This window comes from Rattus norvegicus, chromosome 7 (genome assembly GCF_036323735.1).
Source record: "Rattus norvegicus strain BN/NHsdMcwi chromosome 7, GRCr8, whole genome shotgun sequence".
Taxonomy (NCBI): domain Eukaryota; kingdom Metazoa; phylum Chordata; class Mammalia; order Rodentia; family Muridae; genus Rattus; species Rattus norvegicus.
Window position 1 is genome coordinate 71,180,841 of NC_086025.1, and position 18,524 is coordinate 71,199,364.

Consider the following 18,524-nt stretch of genomic DNA (forward strand, 5'->3'; position numbering starts at 1 on the left):
AATATCCTTATTTTTTAAGTAGCGGGTGCCTCACTGTAAAGAACGGAGCAGCAAATCCAGATCCAAAGTACACGGTCATCAAAGCCAGTAACCGCCACGTATTTTCTACTGAAAATGGCAAATTCTTCCCCAGACCCTCTTCATGGTGGCTGCGAAGGACTACAGAGGAGGCGAACCTCCGGATACTCTGGCCCAGCGTTGCCGCTGCTTGAAGTTCCGCGGGGGACACGGAGAAGGAAAGTGGAAGAAAAGGCTGTACCACCCGCTCTCCTTTCTTCACGACCTTGCTTGAATTTTTTTTTTTAATTCCAGGTGTGTGATATGGGGCTGCTTCAGATTGTCCACAGCGGCTGACTATGCTTTGTCTTGTGCTCTGGCAGGGGTGTGGTTCTGACATCCAAAGATAGTTACATTTAGAACCCTGGGAACGCTTCAGAGGGTATAAAAATGCCAGAACCACTAGAGGAGGCGGTGGCAGCTGCTCCCTGTGCTGCTGCGCCCCCCCACCCCACCTCACCCCCACCCCCGCTGATGCTGGATTGCTGGACTGTGGCTTGTTACTGGTTGCTGGTTGGTGATATCCTGATGATGAAGACTGGACTTGACTGTAGGGACTCCTATGCCCCTAATCAGCAGAAAGTAGTCTAAGGGAGTTGTTGTCCCCTTTCCCCTCGAGCCTTCTTTCTCTTCTACCTGGTGTTGGTGGGTTGGAAGGAATCGGGCTGGAGAAAGATAGTAGGTAGAAAAGTACGTACCCAATAGAGAAGTCAAAAGCACAGTTACAAAAGCCCAAAAGCAAAGCAAAGCAAACCAACAACAAAAACAATAACAAAAAACTCATCAAAGTATTTCTTGTCATTCCAAGTAATTGCCACTTGCCCTAACACTCAGCTCACGTGACACCCAGTGGAGACCTGTCAACACTTTCCCATGCTTTCCTTCCAGTTATCACGCATTTAGCTCATGGCCTTGCAACAGAAATTTGTTGTTGCTCCTCTTGGCAGCGGTGATGGCGGTGGCAGTGCTGCTGCTGCTGCAGCAATTCCTCTCCTACCTACAGCATTGCATGCTGTGAAGTTATAACAAACGTAATGCCAACCACCGCCATCTGGAATCTCATGTGTCAACTTCACTGGAGTAAAGGATGCTCTGATAACTGGCAAAACTGATTTATACACATATTTATGAGGGGTTTCTGGAGATTAGCATTTGTCTTAGGGTTTACTGCTGTGAACGGACACCATGACCAAGACAACTCTTACAAGGACAGCATTTAACTGGGGTGGCTTACAGGTTCGGAGGCTCAGTCCATTATTATCGACGTGGGAGCATGGCAGAGCCCAGGCAGACATAGTGCAGGAGGAGTTGAGAGTTCTATGTCTTCATCTGAAGGCTGCTAGCAGAATAGTGACTTCCAGGCAGCTAGAATGAGGCTTTTAAAGCCACGCCTACAATGACACACCTACTTTAACAGGGTCACACCTTCTAATAATGCCACTCCCTGGGCACACCACTGAAATGTGTAGACTAAGTGGAAGACCTGGCCCTTGCCAATGTATATGATCATCCTCCAACCTACTGAGCAGCAGGTAGAGCAAAAGGACAGAGGGAGCAGGGAATGGACACTGAGCTGTCAGTGCTCTCAGTTCTCGAGTCTTGAGATGTGAGGAACTTTGACCCTTAGGGCTCAAGACTTTGGATTGATTTTCTAGGTTTCCAGCTTACAGAACACAGATAAGACTTTCTAATGTCCGTAATCATGGGGTCGATTTTTATAATTTATAATTATAATTTCTGCCAGTTTTATAATTTCTGCCTCTTTTTCTCTGCCTATTACAAATAACTCCTACTACAAATAACATTAAATTATCTAGTATTTCGAGTTCCAAGTATTTTACACATATTAATGAATTTAATTTTTATAACCTCATAAGGCAGAAACTGTTTCTGTCTCTGGGAAGAAACTGGGATATGGAGAGGCATAGCACAGGCATTGAAGCACAGAAAGAAATAATACATGTTTCAAAAAGATGTTATATATTAGTCTTCAGAAAAATACTGTTTCTGTTGTTCCTAGGCTATAGAACTTATGTTTACAGATTTTAGCAAAGCTCTCATAACCCTGAGACTTACAATGGAAAAGAATTAGGAACAAAAGAAATTGTACTAAATTCTACTCCTCAGAGACAGCCACCCTACGTGTAAGTGAACCACCTTTACACGTTCTTGATGGATTACGGACACATTGGTTTGTAGCTTTTATAACTTAAGTGGAATCAAACATGCAGCACACTCCCTTTACCCCTCCCTCTGCTCCACTATCCACCCGGGAGTCAGTAGCCTTTGCACACTGCGGAGTGCTGAGCACACCTCTCCAGTCATTAGAACCGGTGCTGAGGGACCGCTCTGGCCCAATCATAGGGTGGATTTGAGATCAGAGCACATCCGGTCTCTGAAGCCTCTTAGCTTACTTCATAGCAGGCTTTGTTTGGAGTCTGACACATCCTTGAGAAGGCCACAAAGGGCCTTCTAGAAGGCAGGTCATGAAGGGCTGCTGGCCAGTGTTTTGACCCAGCTGTCTGAGTTAGTGTTGTGCCTTAGGCCAGCCATTCCTTTGTTGATGTCTGAGATCACATGTCGACTGGCATCAGGGTGAAGTTGAACTGCCACTGGGTTATTTAGTGATACAGTGGACTATGAACAGTGAGGAACAAAGCAAAGATCTCCCCAGAAGGCCATACAAGTGTTGTATGAAGTATGACTCTCATCGCAGTCTGTGTCAACCACAGTCTTGAGTTGTGCAGTACAAAGCAAGAGTACTCATAGCTGACGAACTGTGGATGAGCAGAGGCTTGCCCTGCAGGATGAAGCTGCACCCTGTGACCAGTGGAAGGAGAGCTCTAACAATAACAAGGCCAGCACTTCCAGCGTGCATAGCACTCACATGCATGTCCTGATGTGTGACATGTATCATGTTTTTTTGAGTGTTTGCAATAACCTGTGAGAAGTCTGGTGAAGTGGCTTTCCTTGCAAGTACAAGGACCCTGAATTCTACCCCCAGAACCCAATTTTTAAAAGTGGGACAGACACGGAGGCCACTTATTGCTGAGTCAACAACCTGAGTTTCATCTCCAGGTTCCACATGGTGAAAGGAGAGGACAGACTCCTGTGAGTTGTCCTCTGTGGTGGATAAATATCTCCCCCCACACACACAAACACACACACACATACACACACTAGCACACATACACACACATAGCACCCACACAGCACACACACATATACACACAAACCACACATGCACACAAACATATATACATACAAACACACACACACACACACACACACACATACACACATTAAATAAATGCACTTAAAATGGTACACACTCAGAATGCAGAGGAAGGAAGATATTTGTGAGTTCCAGGCCACCCAGGGCCGCATATTGAAACCTCATCTTAAAAAAAAAAATTGCTTGGTTGAAGTCACGTCCAGCAAAAGCTCTAATGTTATAGTCTGGATCTCCAACATCCCCCTGCCAATGAAGACCATGCATTAAAGGCTTGGTTTCGGTTTGGACTTGTTAGGAGGTGGAGTCTAGAGAGAACCCTTTGGGTCATTGGGATCCTGCCTTCAAAAGGGATTTGAGAGTCTCAGTCTCTTCTCTCTGCTTCCAGCTACCATGAAGCCAGCAGCTCCTTCCACCGCACCCATCTTGCCATGATGAATTGTCTCTCTCACTATCAACCTCGAAGCAGCAAAGCCAACTGACAACAGACTGCAATGTGCAGACCATGCACCAATAAGCACCCCTGTGGGAAGCTAATTGTTTCAGGCAGTTGTTTTACTAACAGGAAACTAAGACATGAGTTTCCCTGAGGTTTCAAAAGCTCAGGCCAGGGTCCAGTGTCTTTCTCTTCCTGCTGCCTGCAGATCAGATGTAGAATCCTCAGCTTCTTCTCCAGCACTGTGTCTGCCTCTGTGCCACTGTGCTCTGCACCTTGACAATAAGGGACTAAACCTCTGAAACTGTAAGCAAGCCCCCAATTATTTATTTTGTATATGAGTACACTGTAGCTGTCTTCTGACACACCAGAAGAGGGCATCGGATTCCATTACAGATGGTTGTGAGCCACCATGTGGTTGCTGGGATTTGAACTCAGGACCTCTGGAAGAGCAGTCGGTGCTCTTAACCACTGAGCCATCCCTCCAGCCCGCAAGCCCCCAATTAAATGCTTTCTTTCATAAGAGTTGCCACAGCCTTGGTGTCTCTTCACTGCAATGGAACACCGGCTAAGACACCTCCTGAATCTCATTAGTTAGATTTTCCCGGTGCTCTTTGAGGTTCCTTGCCATGTGAGATTTCCTCCAAGACCAAGAATCAAGAGCTTAGGCCCGAGGGAGGAGACACTGGAGTCAGAGCCCTCCGGGAAGGTGTCTGGAGAGGCTACAGGAGAGGCTACACGGCAAGATGGCCCATGCAGCAAGCGGCCGGACCAGGGAGCTGAGGGGGCTGGGGAATCCCACCAATCAGATCTCTGGCAGAATCTGTACTGGACAGCCTGCCCTGAGCTAATTTCACAGAAGACTAAGCCTCAGAGATAGCACCCACAATGGTACCAGTCTGATGTGTCCCCTTGAAATCATATTCATTCAGAACGTTAGACTGTGACCTTGTTTGGAGAGAGTGCCTTTCTATATGTAATTAGTCAAGAGTGGGTCATACTAGATTAGGGTGGGCCCTGAAGTTAATAGAAAAAGTGACCTTATAAGAAATGAGATGGCCAGGGGTAGTTCAGTGGTAGAACATAAGGTTAGTGTGAGAAGTCCTGAATTCCACTTGGTAGTAAGGATATGAGGAGAAAGGGGCACATCTAAATTATACATGGGAAGACCTTGTCATATGATGCCTCATGTAGACTGTTGGAGACGGGACAAAAAGCCAAGGAATACCAAAGAGTGCTAGACATTAGCAGGAGAATAGGATTCGTCCCTAGTTCCAGTTTCTGGTCTCCAAATGTAAAAGATTAGGTTTTATTTTGGTTAATTGATAGATTAATTTTTGAGGTGATGTCTCTCTATGTAGCCCATGCTGGACATCCCCCTGTCTCAGCTTCCCCAGTGCTGGAATTACAGGCGTTAACACCATGGCCAGCCTAGTTTGTGTGACCATCTACAACGGAGCTCACACTGAGGTCACACTGGCAGACCTCAGCGCAGACTCCCAGCCAGGCGCCGTTCTTCACGCTTCATGTGTAGTAATGTCACTGTAAGGACGGAACTCAAACGTCAGGGAGACACGCTACAATCACACTGACTGGCTCTGCTGGACAGAAGGACGTGGAAATTAACAGTTGATAAGTAGAAGATGTATCTTAATCTCAAAACATGTGCCTTATGTTGGTGGTAGGCAAACATTGTTTTTCTGAAGGCTGGGGTAGAATTCCACTTGAGAGAAGTGTGATGCTTTGTTTGAGTCCCTTTGAGAAGAGGGGACAGTCTTACTCCACTCCGCTCTCCTTTTTTATAGTGATGGGAAGAAAAGACACAGGAGCTGGGTGCCGCTGAAGAAGACAGAGGTGCTGCTGCAGTTTTCTGAGGAATGAGGATGTAGAATGGCCCATTCTGACTCTCTCTCTTTTCTAAAAAAAAGTTCTTTTTCTTGTGTATGAGTGTTCTGCTGTATATATGCATACCGCATGCACGCCTGGTGCTCACAGAATCGAAAAAGAGTATCAGATCCTCTGAAACTGGAGTTATGGACAGTTGAGTGCCTTGTGTGTTCTGGGAACTGAACTTGAAATCTCTTGTCTCCCCCCACCCCACCCCCCCGCGCCTCCCATGTAGTAGTTTAGGCCTACCTCCAAGTCACTTAGAGCCAAGAATGTCTTTGAATTTCTGCTTCTGCTGCCTCCTTTCTTCCACAGGTTGGAATTAGAAACCTGCACACGGCACCCGGTTTATACCGGCTGGGATGGAACTCGGGGCCCCATGCACACCAAGCAAGTACTCTGCCAACTGAACTACATCTCCAGCCGTGATTTACTCTCTGTGCTGAGATGTCTTTTTTTCCCATAGTTTGAACCTTTAGAAGACCTCTAAGGTACCAGGCCTCGCCCTTATAACCAGAGCAAGCACAGGGGCAGTGTTCATGGTGAGGTTGAGAGTTCTCTGGAGGGAGGAACACAGGAGGGAACAGGGTTGAAGGCTGTGTTAAGGAGAATTCCTGCAAAGAAACTGTCTACAGAGACTGATAGACTCACAAAAACTTGAATGATTCCAGAGAGTTGGGAATGCTGCTGATCTAATAGCCTAATAACATTTCTTCTGGTCTATTTTTAGATACAGAGACTGGCATGACCCTGGTGGGGACAGAGTGACATGGTTCCTGCCCCAGGAACCAGGCCTGGGTGTGAGCGTCCACAAGTGTGGATGGTTGCATATTTATATAACAATGTATATGTTTTCACGCTCCTCTAAGAGTGTCCTCGCTGTTAATGTTAACAGGTAGCAGGAGTCCAGGAGGTGAAGAGTGTAGCTGATGACTCAGCAAAATGGTAAGTACTCAATCTGTCTGTCCTAGACTGAACTTGAATACAGGATTCTGCTTTCCTCTTTACCTTTCTAACAAATTGGGTCATGAATGCAGCTACCGTTGTTCCTTTAGATTGGTGAAGTCCCTCACAATTCATATTACACTCTTACATTTCAATAGTTGAGAAATTACATAATTTTAACTCATGTATCTATAGCTCTTTCCCACAGCCTTAAGGGCTGTCCTGAGACCTTATGGGGTGAACTGTTAGATTTTTGGAGATTCTGTCTGTCATAAACTTAATATCACCTATCTTTTCCAGCATTGCTTAAGGTGATTAATAATTAGCAGGCTTCTGACAAGATTGAGGGCTATATCGATTGGTTATATCTGAATAGAGCAGACCATAATTTAATGGCAGTAGCAAAAATCATTTATCAAGACTGGCTAGGAATGAAAATCTTAAGTAACTTAGACAAGTTGTTTAAGTAGAGAAAAACACATTTTGCACTAGCAGAGAAACATTTGGCTTAGAGTTGGTGTAGACCAGAATGGAAAGAATCAGAGAACTGACAGCTGTGCCATGCGTGAGACCGTGACAGAACTGAGCTGGCAGGCAAGCCTTGGGAATGGCTAGTCTGCGGAGCGAAGACAGGCACATGCAAGGGCACAATTGAGTCACTAAGCACTGGGCGAGCGATAGACGGTTGGGGACAAGACACGCACTGGTTTGTGAAGCTAGAGGCTGGTGCACGTGCATGGCCATCGAGCTACAGGACGGTTGGGACCAGGTGAGCCACACACTGGTCTGTGAAACCAGAGACGGGCACACAGGCATGGCTGTCGAGCGAGAGGACAGCTGGGGCCGAGACATGCACTGATCTGTGAATCTAGAGACAGGCGCACGGGTATAGCTGCCACAATCTTCATTTTGATACAGGGGTAGTAAGCCGGTATGTTTATTTCAACGAGCGGGGTGGGACTTCCTCCTAGCAGCCGGAAGCCGCAGCCCAGTGCTTCCGGCTGTCTGAGTTCTTCGTGGGAGTGGGGAAAGTGCCTAAAGTAGCAGGTTCCGTATCCCAGCAACATGTAAGCTATTCTAGTGGTGGGCTTCGAACAGAGTCGAAAGGGGACTGGGTGAAAGCTGTTTTTCTCAGAGCAGAGTCCTGGAAAGAGAGAGAGCGCGCACACATGGGAGGGAGGATGGTCACATGTGGGGTGAGGGTGGGGCAAGGGTCTCATCAAGTAGAGTCCCTGGCAGGATGCAAAGGGCGGGGCCAGACACCGTTTTCACTTGGCTATAGAGCCTGCAGCAGCAGGCAGGAAGTGGGCATCCAAGCAGGGGAGGTGGCCAGCAGAGTGCAGAAGCCCCTCATGAGAGACAGCGCCAAGTGTAGGGGCAGCAGATGGTCGCATGGGTACGTGGGAAAGCAAATATCACAGACAGAGTCCCTGCAGGACACACAGAACAGGGCCAGACCCGCTTTTATATGGTAAACTGAAGCGAGCAAAAGAGGGAGGAAGGAGGGGGGAAGCCTATGGCACAGATCACTAACAAGAGAGGTGTTTTAAAGTGCCAGTTTAGTGGCCATGCAGATACTGCTTTCTGCTTACTGTGACCAAGACATCCCAGTAAGTTGGGACATGGGAGAGAACAGGGTTATCAACTGCCCCTACCAGCATTAATAACCAGAGAGATTCTAGCACAGGCTAGACCACCAGGTTGTCACATGATGGACTGGGGCTTCGCTTGGCACCAGTGCCCCTGAGCATACAGAGAGCAGTTTACCCAGGCCCAGCCTGGGATTTTCAGCAGTGAGAAAGAAACTGTCACGAAAGGAGAGAGGAAAATCTCACCCAAGGGAAGAAGTTTTAGAATGATCATCAGTGAAAAGACCGTCTCCATCCTCAAGGGCAGCACAGGAGTAGCTCTGAGCTGAAGAACTGTCCCTGGGACTATGGGGATGTTTATTCTGACCAGTGGTGGGGAGGGTGCTTACCAGTTCTCTGAAGTTTAGGTTACAAAGTGTTGGATCTCCATGTAATAGCAGGGGGGATACAAACATGAAGAGTTACTAAATCTGAGTCACAGCACCACATAATGTATTTATAAAATATAAAGTGGGGGGTGTTCTATGGAGGTGTGCTGAGGTATGGAGTGAGGCGGTGTCTCAGTGGGCTCATTTATTTGAGAGGCTTGTTATTTAGCCTCTCAAAGAGCTAGTCACTGTCTGCCTCTGTAACAGAATTAACATCCTGAAAAACAACAACCAAACTTCAGAAGATACTAACATAGCCAAACCCTGTTTTGCTCCATTCAAGAGCTAAAACCAAAGCTATCAGATTACACCTAAGGCATTTGGCCTGACTGCCACCCGCTTCTCTGATGTACCCACCCTATCAATGCATTTTAAAATTAATTTATGAGTCTCTTTGTTCTGCTACTACAGAACTTCCTGAAACTGCTTCCACACGGGAACATGGACTCTGGAGTGACTTGCCTTCGTCTTCTTGGGAAACTTAGTCCTATTTGGCTCTAGGATTTTTTTTTTTTATTTGGTTTGAGGAGAGAGCTGTGTCTCGTTTACTTGTTTTTGTTTCTCGTTTATGTATCCACAACAGAGATCCTGGAAGAATGAATGCTGTCTGGAGAAGACAAGGTAGCCAGGGACAAGTTTGACAGGAGGCCTTGGGCTGCTCACTGCGCGAGGAATGGGTATTTGCAGAGGCTGTGTTGATAACGGACGACCTTGCAGAACGTCTTATCTGAACCAGGTGTTGGTATTTGATTCTTTGGGTATGCGTGAACTGATCTGACCCCTGTGGGGAGAGAGTCATGGTCCATGAACTTTCCTTAAGGACAGGCTCCTGTCCTCAGCACCCAGAGCAGCTCGTGACACATTCCGAATACTCAGTAACCATTTGTGGGCAGTTAGTTTGGTTTGGTGCTAGGAATTGAACCCAGGGCCTTGTTTATGCTTGGGGAATGCTCTACCACAGAGCTGCCTCTCATCCTCTCATCCGTGGTTCAGTTTAAGATTTACTTATGCGTGTTGCACTTGTTCGGAAGTTTTGCCTGCGTGTATGAGTTATTTCTCCAGCTCACCCAAACCTCAATCTCTTTTCACACTAATAACATCACACTGTACGCATGCTTCTTGCTTTGTGCACTTACTGGAGAAGTGGGATCTAGTTGTTAAGAACTCAGGGTTTGGGAGTCAGACTTCCTGGGTTTCAACTCCAATGTGACAAATAAATAGTTGACCATGTGTCCTTGGGAGAACTCCTGAATTCCTCTGTCTGTGTTCCAGCACTCTCATATGCAAGATTGCACATACAATACTGCCTGCTTCTGCCTGCTTCCTTGACTTCTTGAATGGTGTTGTGGGTTAAATTCTCCCCCCCCCCAAAAGGGGTTAACACAATAACTTTCAATTCCTCAAATTTTCAGTTTCAAAATAAAGGTTTCGAAAATAGTAGTCAAGTTTTTAGGGTCATCTCTGGTACGCTTTATCTGGATCCTTATTAAAAGGGGATGTCTGGGCTAGAGAGTCAGCCCAGCAGCTAAGAGCACTTGCTGGTGGTGAACCTGACAAGATAGAGAACTGATTTTCATCCCTTGTCCTCTGACCTCCATTCCATACACGTGCCCCACCAACTCCCAACATACACAAGATAAATGGATTGATTTTAAAAGTTAAAGGGGAGGATTTGGACATAGAGATACAAATGTACTCTCTCAGAGAGAAATCCTTGTGAAGGCTGGAATTATGTTGCTGCAAGTCAAGCAAAGTTTGGCATTGCCAGGAGCTTGGAGAAGCCAGGAACTCTCCCTTCCCTGCAGCTCAGAGGAAGCATGAACTTGCCTATACTTAGATTTCAGACTTCCATCAGACAGACAGACAGGCAATCGCTTCCTCTTGTTCTCAGCCACTAAGTTCTAGGAAGCTAATACAACCGAGATTAAATGCGTCTGCAGGTCCAGACTACATTTGATTAGTGTAAAATACTGTGTGAATGTGAATGCCATCATTTCATAGCACTTCTAGGGTAGGGGTGGGTGGGGGTGACTCCAGGCCTCACACGTGCTGATAGGTGCTCTATCACTAAGCTGCAGTCCCAGCACCTTCCTTGTTCTTTTTATTGACTGTATACTAATCCGTGGGACGGACAGAATTTATCATTCAATGTTTGACTATAATCAGAACAGTACATTGTTAAAACTAATTCTAAAGTGCTTATGGTAACAAAAGATCCTCCATTCGTTTCAAATACTTTTGCAAGGCAAATATTTTCAGTTATTTGGTTCCTCACCACTGGTGTTTGTTTCCTTGCTTGTAAGTCATGTGCTTATGCATGTGTTTAGTGAGCTGTCAGTTTGGGGCACTCCTGCCTCTGTGTTATGACAACTGAAAATGTTGGTTTATGACATCCCCTACCTCCATACTTTTCTCTTTTATAATCTTTACAATATAATTATAGAACCATTTTTAGTTATGTAACAGGCAGTTAAAAAAGGCTTTTATGTCTCTGGTATTCAGTGAGAATTACAAAGCTGGAAACAATAGACAGAAAGAACCCTCACATCCTAAATAGAGAGTCTTCACAATCCTTGCAGGACTTCAGGTGAAATGGTTCCAAAGTGATTCTTCCAGGCCACTAAGCACCTCTTGTCCAGAAGGAGATGGCTGAGGATTTCCTGGGGCTCTAGGGAGCAAGTAATGGCATTGCTTCAGACACAATCATTGGTGCGGTGTTCCCCTCTCTGCCCTCAGTACTGGATAGGAGAGCATGTCTCTCAAGTACGAGTCAAATGAGGCAATCCCGGGGACTCCCTCCAGTGTGTCCCTAAGAGTTCCCGTCGAGTGACATCTGAAAACTGATAGAGCAGAAGGTTCAGGTGGGGCCAGGATTTTCAAGCTTGTAGCAGAGAAGCTCTGAGTTTTCTGTGGATCAGAGTGAATAGAAGATAGCTTTCACAACACACACACACACACACACACACACACACACACACAGAGAGAGAGAGAGAGAGAGAGAGAGAGAGAGAGAGAGAGAGAGAACGAACCATCCAGATGTCTAAAAGTGACTTCCACAACCCAGGTCTCAGATCAGAACATCTAAAACATCCTCATTGGCCTTGGTCATGTGACACTCGGAGAGGGCACCTATGGCAGATGACGCCCTGCAACTCAAGAGTTGTCAGATCATTAGAGCAACCTTTCTGTGTCTTCCCAAATCCTGGAGAATCAGAGACAGCCCAGTGAGGGAATGGAAGTTAAGGATGGTCACCTTGTGCCTATAGTTGCCAGATCTAACAGAGGGAAGGCTCAGCCAATACGAGTACTTGATACCCTTCCAGAGAACTTGAGTCCAATTTCCATACGCACAGTGAGAGGCTCAAAACTGCCTGTAACTCCAGCTCCAGAGAAGCCAGCACCCTCTTCTGTTGTCTGAAGGATGCAAACAATAGGCATGCAGATCACACATACACACAAACACACATGTACACACATGCACTCACGTATGCATGCACACACAGACACTCAAAAAATAAAAAGATACTAAAAAATCTAGATATCTAGCTCACTTTAAATTTGAAACAATGAAGGGTGTGTGTGTGTGTGTGTGTGTGTGTGTGTGTGTGTGTGTGTGTGTGTGTGAGAGAGAGAGAGAGAGAGAGAGAGAGCACAATCTTGTGTGTTATTTCAGACCTGATTCTCCTAAAAGTAAGTGTTCGTCCCTGGAATTTGCATCTAGTTGGGCAGGCTGTGTTTTACTTGGCATCCCTACCTTCACAAACTGGAAGCCACATCAGCTCAAAGCATGGGCCAGGAGACACACAAACTGGGTCAGAAGCAGATGCTATGATATCAGACTAAAGTGGGCTTTAGGTTCCCGCAAAGGTGGAGGAAGACTACCCATGAATAACACAGAGTGCTTAGACACGCTGTAGAAACTAACCCTGCATCTAAGAGGTGACAGAGGTGACAGACAGGTTTGTAGCTGGAGCATTCCACACCTACTTTTTTGCTGAGCAAGTTACATTTAGAGTATTAATATCACGTAAATATTATTTATGGCCGAGCCAGGCTGCAAGTCAGATTGCTATTCTTATCCAACTTTTAATTTTTTCCCTCTAACAATCATCTGGTTTAAGCATTTTTTCATTTTTAAAAGCCATTTGTGTTTCTTTTTCTGGAACTTGCTTATTCAGGCCCTCAGCTGGGTTGTTGAGTTTCCTCTTACTCATTTATAAAACTTTCTTATTATGCAAACAAAACAAAACAAAACAAAAAACCTGAGGAAAAGCTCTTCTCCTGGAGAACTGGAAATGCTAAGTGACAGGTTATGGGTGGAAATTTTGTTTTATTTTTAAAATGTATTTGTTCTTTCAAATATCTATATCTACAGATGTAAGCCTTTGCTAACACCCCTCCCTATATATATCCTCCTCCTCCTCACACAGAAACCCTACTTCTCCCAGTAAGTACCCCCCACATTTACATCCATGTCTGTGTGTCTGTGGCCCAATGCATGTGATTGGAGTTGTCTTTATGAGCATGGGTAGGCAGTTATTTCCTTGAGCAAAGGCAATTTACCACTGTCTATATCACCGAGGAATATGACTTCTCATCTTCCAGCAGCCACAAACCGTCTATTACTCCTTTGGAAGGGGTGGGCCCTTATGAGCCCTTTCCTCATCCATGATGGGTGACCTGCACAGTCTTGTGTCAGTAGGTGGTCACTGCTGCTGTGAGTTCATGGGTGCAGCCCAGAAGATGTCATACATCATGTGTTCTGTCCTTTAGCTCTTATGTTCTTGCCCCTCTTCTTGGGTTTCCTTGTGCCTTGGATGAGGTAATTATATCTAAGGGGTATAGTAAAGAAACCACCATCATGACTGCTCCAGAATATTGTGACAGGGAAAGACAGCTTCCTCCATTTTGTATTCTTTCTGAGGCCATTTCAGGTTTAACTAAAATTTAATCTCTGTAATGAATAATATTGTGGAAAATTACCAATCTCTATTGTAGGACCTGAGGCCAAGTCGCACTAACTTATCCTAGCTTCTGTTAAAGCTGCCTGTTTGTTCAGATCCACTTCCAGATAACTGCTTATCTTAGCTTCTGTTCAAAAGCTTGCTTCTGCAAAGCACCCCCTGTAGCTGCCAAGCGAGATGCCAAGAAGTGCTCTGAGTACATGGGGCTACACTAGATCAGGATACCTGAGTATAGTCTCTGCTGGACTAAGGACTTTCAATTGGCTTCAAACTGTGACTGAGCGGTCATCTCTAGTGGACTCCCCATAACAATATGGTTAAGGTTTTTATTGTAGGAGAGAGAGAGAGAGAGAGAGAGAGAGAGAGAGAGAGAGAGAGAGAGAGAGAGAGAGAGAACAGCCAGAGGCATCTGGAAAAGTTCAGAGCAGAGGGAGGAAGAAGCAGACTGAATATGGCCCGCAGACTGCACATGCCCAGAGCTATCCGTGATGGGAGGAAGACTAACCAGAGATAGAGAATAGAGTGTAGCAAGAGAGTGTAAGATATAGAAAAACAGGTAGGTAGGTAGATGATAGATAGATAGATAGATAGATAGATAGATAGATAGATAGATAGATAGATAGATAGATAGATAGATGGATGATAATAAGAATAACAAGAGCAGAGATTAGTAAGACTAAGGGTTACTAAGGGTTATAGGAAGGATAAGTAGTGGGTAGCTGTGAGAGGGAGGCCTGTGAGCTGGAGGGAGTTTAGGGGAGGGGAGGAGGCCAGAGGGACTAGGATGCTGGCATGGACTTGGAAATGTATCACAGGTACTGGCAATGCTGAGGGAGTCTGGAGGCCAGCATGGGCTGTGATAACACTGAGAGGCACCATGGGTAGCCATGTGTCCCTCTGCCAAAGGTAAGGGAAATCATTCCTTCTGGCAGATGGGATCCAGTTTCACAAGTTCCTGAGGAACCCTAGCTTTTATCTAATTGCTAGAACTCCTCCCATAGTCCAGGTTGAGCTCATTTCTGGATATATTATGGACTGCCTTTTGGAGTACCGGGAATTAGAGTTTCCTTTGTCGTGTACAGGGTCGAGCATGTCACAGCCCCTTATTCTCAGCACTTTGACTAGTATGAGTCTGTACTGGCCTTTCACAGCAAACAGAAGGCTCCCTGCAGGACTGAGAACAGCAGTAATGGGAGAAGGCAGTTTGGGGCTGTGACATGGCTTAGTGGATGAAGACAAACTTGATGGCGTGAATTCATGTAAAAACAAATAACACAGGGCTGGTGTTATAGCTTAAAGGTAGAGGACTTGCCTGCTACATGTAAGGCTGTGGACTCAGTCCCCAGCATTGAGACAACAGCAGAAAAAATGTAGTTGTGTGTAGTATCGCACACCTTTAACCCTAGCATTCTGTGGGCCTGGTTATATTAGTGGGTTTTGGGCCAACCTGGTCTACTCTGGGGGGTTTTGGGCCAGCCAAGATTCCATAGTGAGACTGTCACAACAACAAAGATGTTTAAGAAGGCCGTTCAGTCAGGCGCAGGCCTTTTCTGACAGGTGGTTGGAGGATTTCCCCAGGTGCTATTGTTACTACAGTGTGGCTTCAGACCACACTTTCTCAAGTCAGTAGTTGCTGTAAGCATTCCTCTAAAGCTCACACATTCACTCCTTGGTTAAAATTTTCCTAGGGAAGTTGTAAGTGCCTCCCAGCCTTTTCCTCCTTTATACATGATCGCACGTCCTTTTTTTTTTTTTTTTGAGAATTATAATCCAAAACAATTTATTATGGAATTTAGAAAGCTCTGGAAGACCTACAAGGCTACTAACATGAAGAGTGCTAAGTTGGAAGTGGAAATGTTAATTACCTGGTTTGATCAGTACATTTCTATATGCATGTATGGAAATATCACATTCTATCCCATAAATACATTTAATTATTCAAATAATTATATATATAGTGATTATATGATACAGATATTCATAGTACATCATGCCCTGGCTACACAACCTTTTTATTTATTTATTTATTTATTTATTTATTTATTTATCTTTATTAACTTGAGTATTTCTTATTTACGTTTTGATTGTCATTCCCTTTCCCAGTTTCTGGGCCAACATCCCCCTAACCCCTCCCCCTCCCCCTCTATATGGGTGTTTCCCTCCCCATCCTCCCCCCATTACCGCCCTCCCCCCAACAATCACGTCCACTGGGGGTTCAGTCTTGGCAGGACCCAGGGCTTCCCCTTCCACTGGTGCTCTTACTAGGATATTCATTGCTACCTATGAGGTCAGAGTCCAGGGTCAATCCATGTATACTCTTTGGGTAGTGGCTTAGTCCCTGGAAGCTCTGGTTGGTTGGCATTGTTGTTCATATGGGGTCTCAAGCCCCTTCAAGCTCTTCCAGTCCTTTCTCTGATTCCTTCAGAATCCCGTTCTCAGTTCAGTGGTTTGCTGCTGGCATTCGCCTCTGTATTTGCTGTATTCTGGCTGTGTCTCTCAGGAGAGATCCACATCCAGTTCCTGTCGGCCTGCACTTCTTTGCTTCATCCATCTTATCTAATTGGGTGGCTGTATATGTATGGGCCACATGTGGGGCAGGCTCTGAATGGGTGTTCCTTCCGCCTCTGTTCTAAACTTTGCCTCCCTATTTCTTCCCAAGGGTATTCTTGTTCCCCTTTTAAAGAAGGAGTGAAACACTCGCATTTTGGTCATCCGTCTTGAGTTTCATGTGTTCTGTGCATCTAGGGCAATTCAAGCATTTGGGCTAAAAGCCACTTATCAATGAGTGCATACCATGTGTGTTTTTCTGTGATTGGGTTACCTATGATCGCACGTCCTTAAGACAGTTGCGAGGCATCTGCCCAACACAAGGAAACAGCTGTATTGATCAGGGTGCAGAGCCCATGAGCATTCCTCTTAAGAGGCCAGTACTGTGTGGTCGTCGTCAAGTTGGAACTCAGGATGGCAAAGACTAAAATCTTAACCTCTGTCCTCATTTTGCTCATGAACTTAGGATACTGATTTGATAACATGCTGCACAGTTTACTTTCTCCTCTCTGGCTGCTGAGGTGTGGTCTCTGTGGTATCTCTGAAGTAAAGGGAATAGGTATGAGGTCACTGTCACTATTCAGGCTACCGGCCTTGCATAGAAGACTTGTAAATGTAGCAAACCATTCAACTCATTTTCGCATATAATTCGTTTCAAATAATTCCTTTGTTCTTGTCAGAGATTAAACATTCCCCAAAACAAATATATTAAAATGTAAATTTGGAGATGCTTTTAGTGAACAAAAGACTGAAGAATTGCGTTTCAGATTAGCTGTCAGTGGAGCCCCCATTTTTTCAATACTTCCTCAGTAGAGCCCAAGATGTTCTCCTCCTCTTATTTTTATTTATAAATTCAATTTAGGACTTGGTGAGACAGACTGCATCTCCTGTTTCACTGTCTAATCTACTTACTTCTCTAGGATAAATGACATGTCGGAAGGGCTGCTGTTCAGAATCCCAGGGCTCTAGAATAAAAAGAAAGCCTTTGAATGTCTCGCAAATGCCAGATCTGTTTAGCCTCAGCAATGCCATCTTGTGCTCTTGTCCCTGCTCGATGGGGAGACAGCTCTATCCTAAAGCTTGACTACTGTTTTCCTGCCTTTACTCTTCCGCAGCATGCGACTTCATCCGTGTGGTTCCATGCCTCCGTAACAGAACGATGTCCAGATAAAAATGTTGTCGGCATACAAATCAATCAAAGATCTGTAATGCAAGCTTTTCAAAGCATTGTGGGAAAGAATAGAAATGTCTGCCAAGGGACAGTCACATTACTGGCACCGTTGTTGGGTACTTGGGAACGAGTCTGTTGAGATCCCAGACAGTTTCCTTCAGGCAAAGGAGGAATCAGAAAGCTAGAAAATCAGTCACTTGCTAAGCCCTCTAGCTGGTAAATGTCAGTTTCCCATGGCATCTTGCCTCACACACAGCCTCAGCTGAACTCCATGCAGTTCTTAAGCTGGTTGATATTATAAAGTGTGGCCAGCAGATCACATTTAATGGATTCAATATGCCCCTGTTAAATTTTTTATTAAAAAAAAAATCAATGGCTTCACCAAGACAGTAGGATTACCATGAGTATGAGAAGAGCCTGGGCAGCCAGTAAGACCTTGTCTCATGAAAGCAAACAAACAGAGAATTCCCCAAAACCAAAACAAAGTAAAATCTAGGGTTTGGGAATTCACAGGAATAGTGAATACCTAATATATTTGTTATAAAAAGAAACCCCAGGCAGTCACGATGCTGTGTAATCCTCTACTTTATCAGTATTTGCCTGATGCAGGAGTATAGGGTAAACATGCACATGTGCTCTCCCCACACCCTTAGGAGCGAGTTCCAAACCAAGCCCTGTAGGCACTATGATTTCCTATATATGCACAACTACAATGGTAACAGCAAATAAACACAAAAAGGAGGAATAATTTTCTTTCTTTTAACCATGACTAGAATACTAGAATGATTATATAATGTTCAGGACTATTTCCTTTAGTTTTATGGTCTTTCACCTACTTATCAAACGACCCTTGAAGCCCCAACAGAAATGACACATTCTACTGAGCCTTCATGTCCTCCTACAACTGAGACAAATGTACTCATAGCTCTCACCTTTCTCTTCTATGTCTCTGAGATATATATGTACATATATATATATAATCTCTATATATAAAATCTATCATCTATCTATCATCTACCTATCTATCTCTAATCCACTACCATCTATCTAACTTTAATCTATTCACCATGTCTATCATCTATCCATCCATCTGTCTGTTGTCTGCCTGTCTATCTATCTATCTATCTATCTATCTATCTATCTATCTATCTATCATCTATCACACGTTCCTAACCTTGAGTTCACAGTAGGAAAATAACTCTATATATCTGTGTTAATGAATCAGTGTCTCATTCCTCTGTGTCATCAAAGACGGTCTGGAACTCTCG

The 18,524-nt window shown here is 44.9% G+C and overlaps 1 long non-coding RNA gene across 8 annotated transcripts in view; it reads left to right on the forward strand.

Moving 5' to 3' along the window:
- The window catches only part of LOC120093637 (uncharacterized), a 48,249-nt gene that overhangs the window by 11,678 nt on the left and 18,047 nt on the right, over window positions 1-18,524 (forward strand). For 3 of the 8 annotated variants that reach the window (XR_010053781.1, XR_010053782.1, XR_005487056.2), the window contains 2 exons: window positions 5,531-6,557; window positions 9,158-9,312. This is a non-coding gene — a long non-coding RNA (uncharacterized LOC120093637). The other 5 variants (XR_010053783.1, XR_005487061.2, XR_005487059.2 and 2 more) reach the window with 5 other exon arrangements.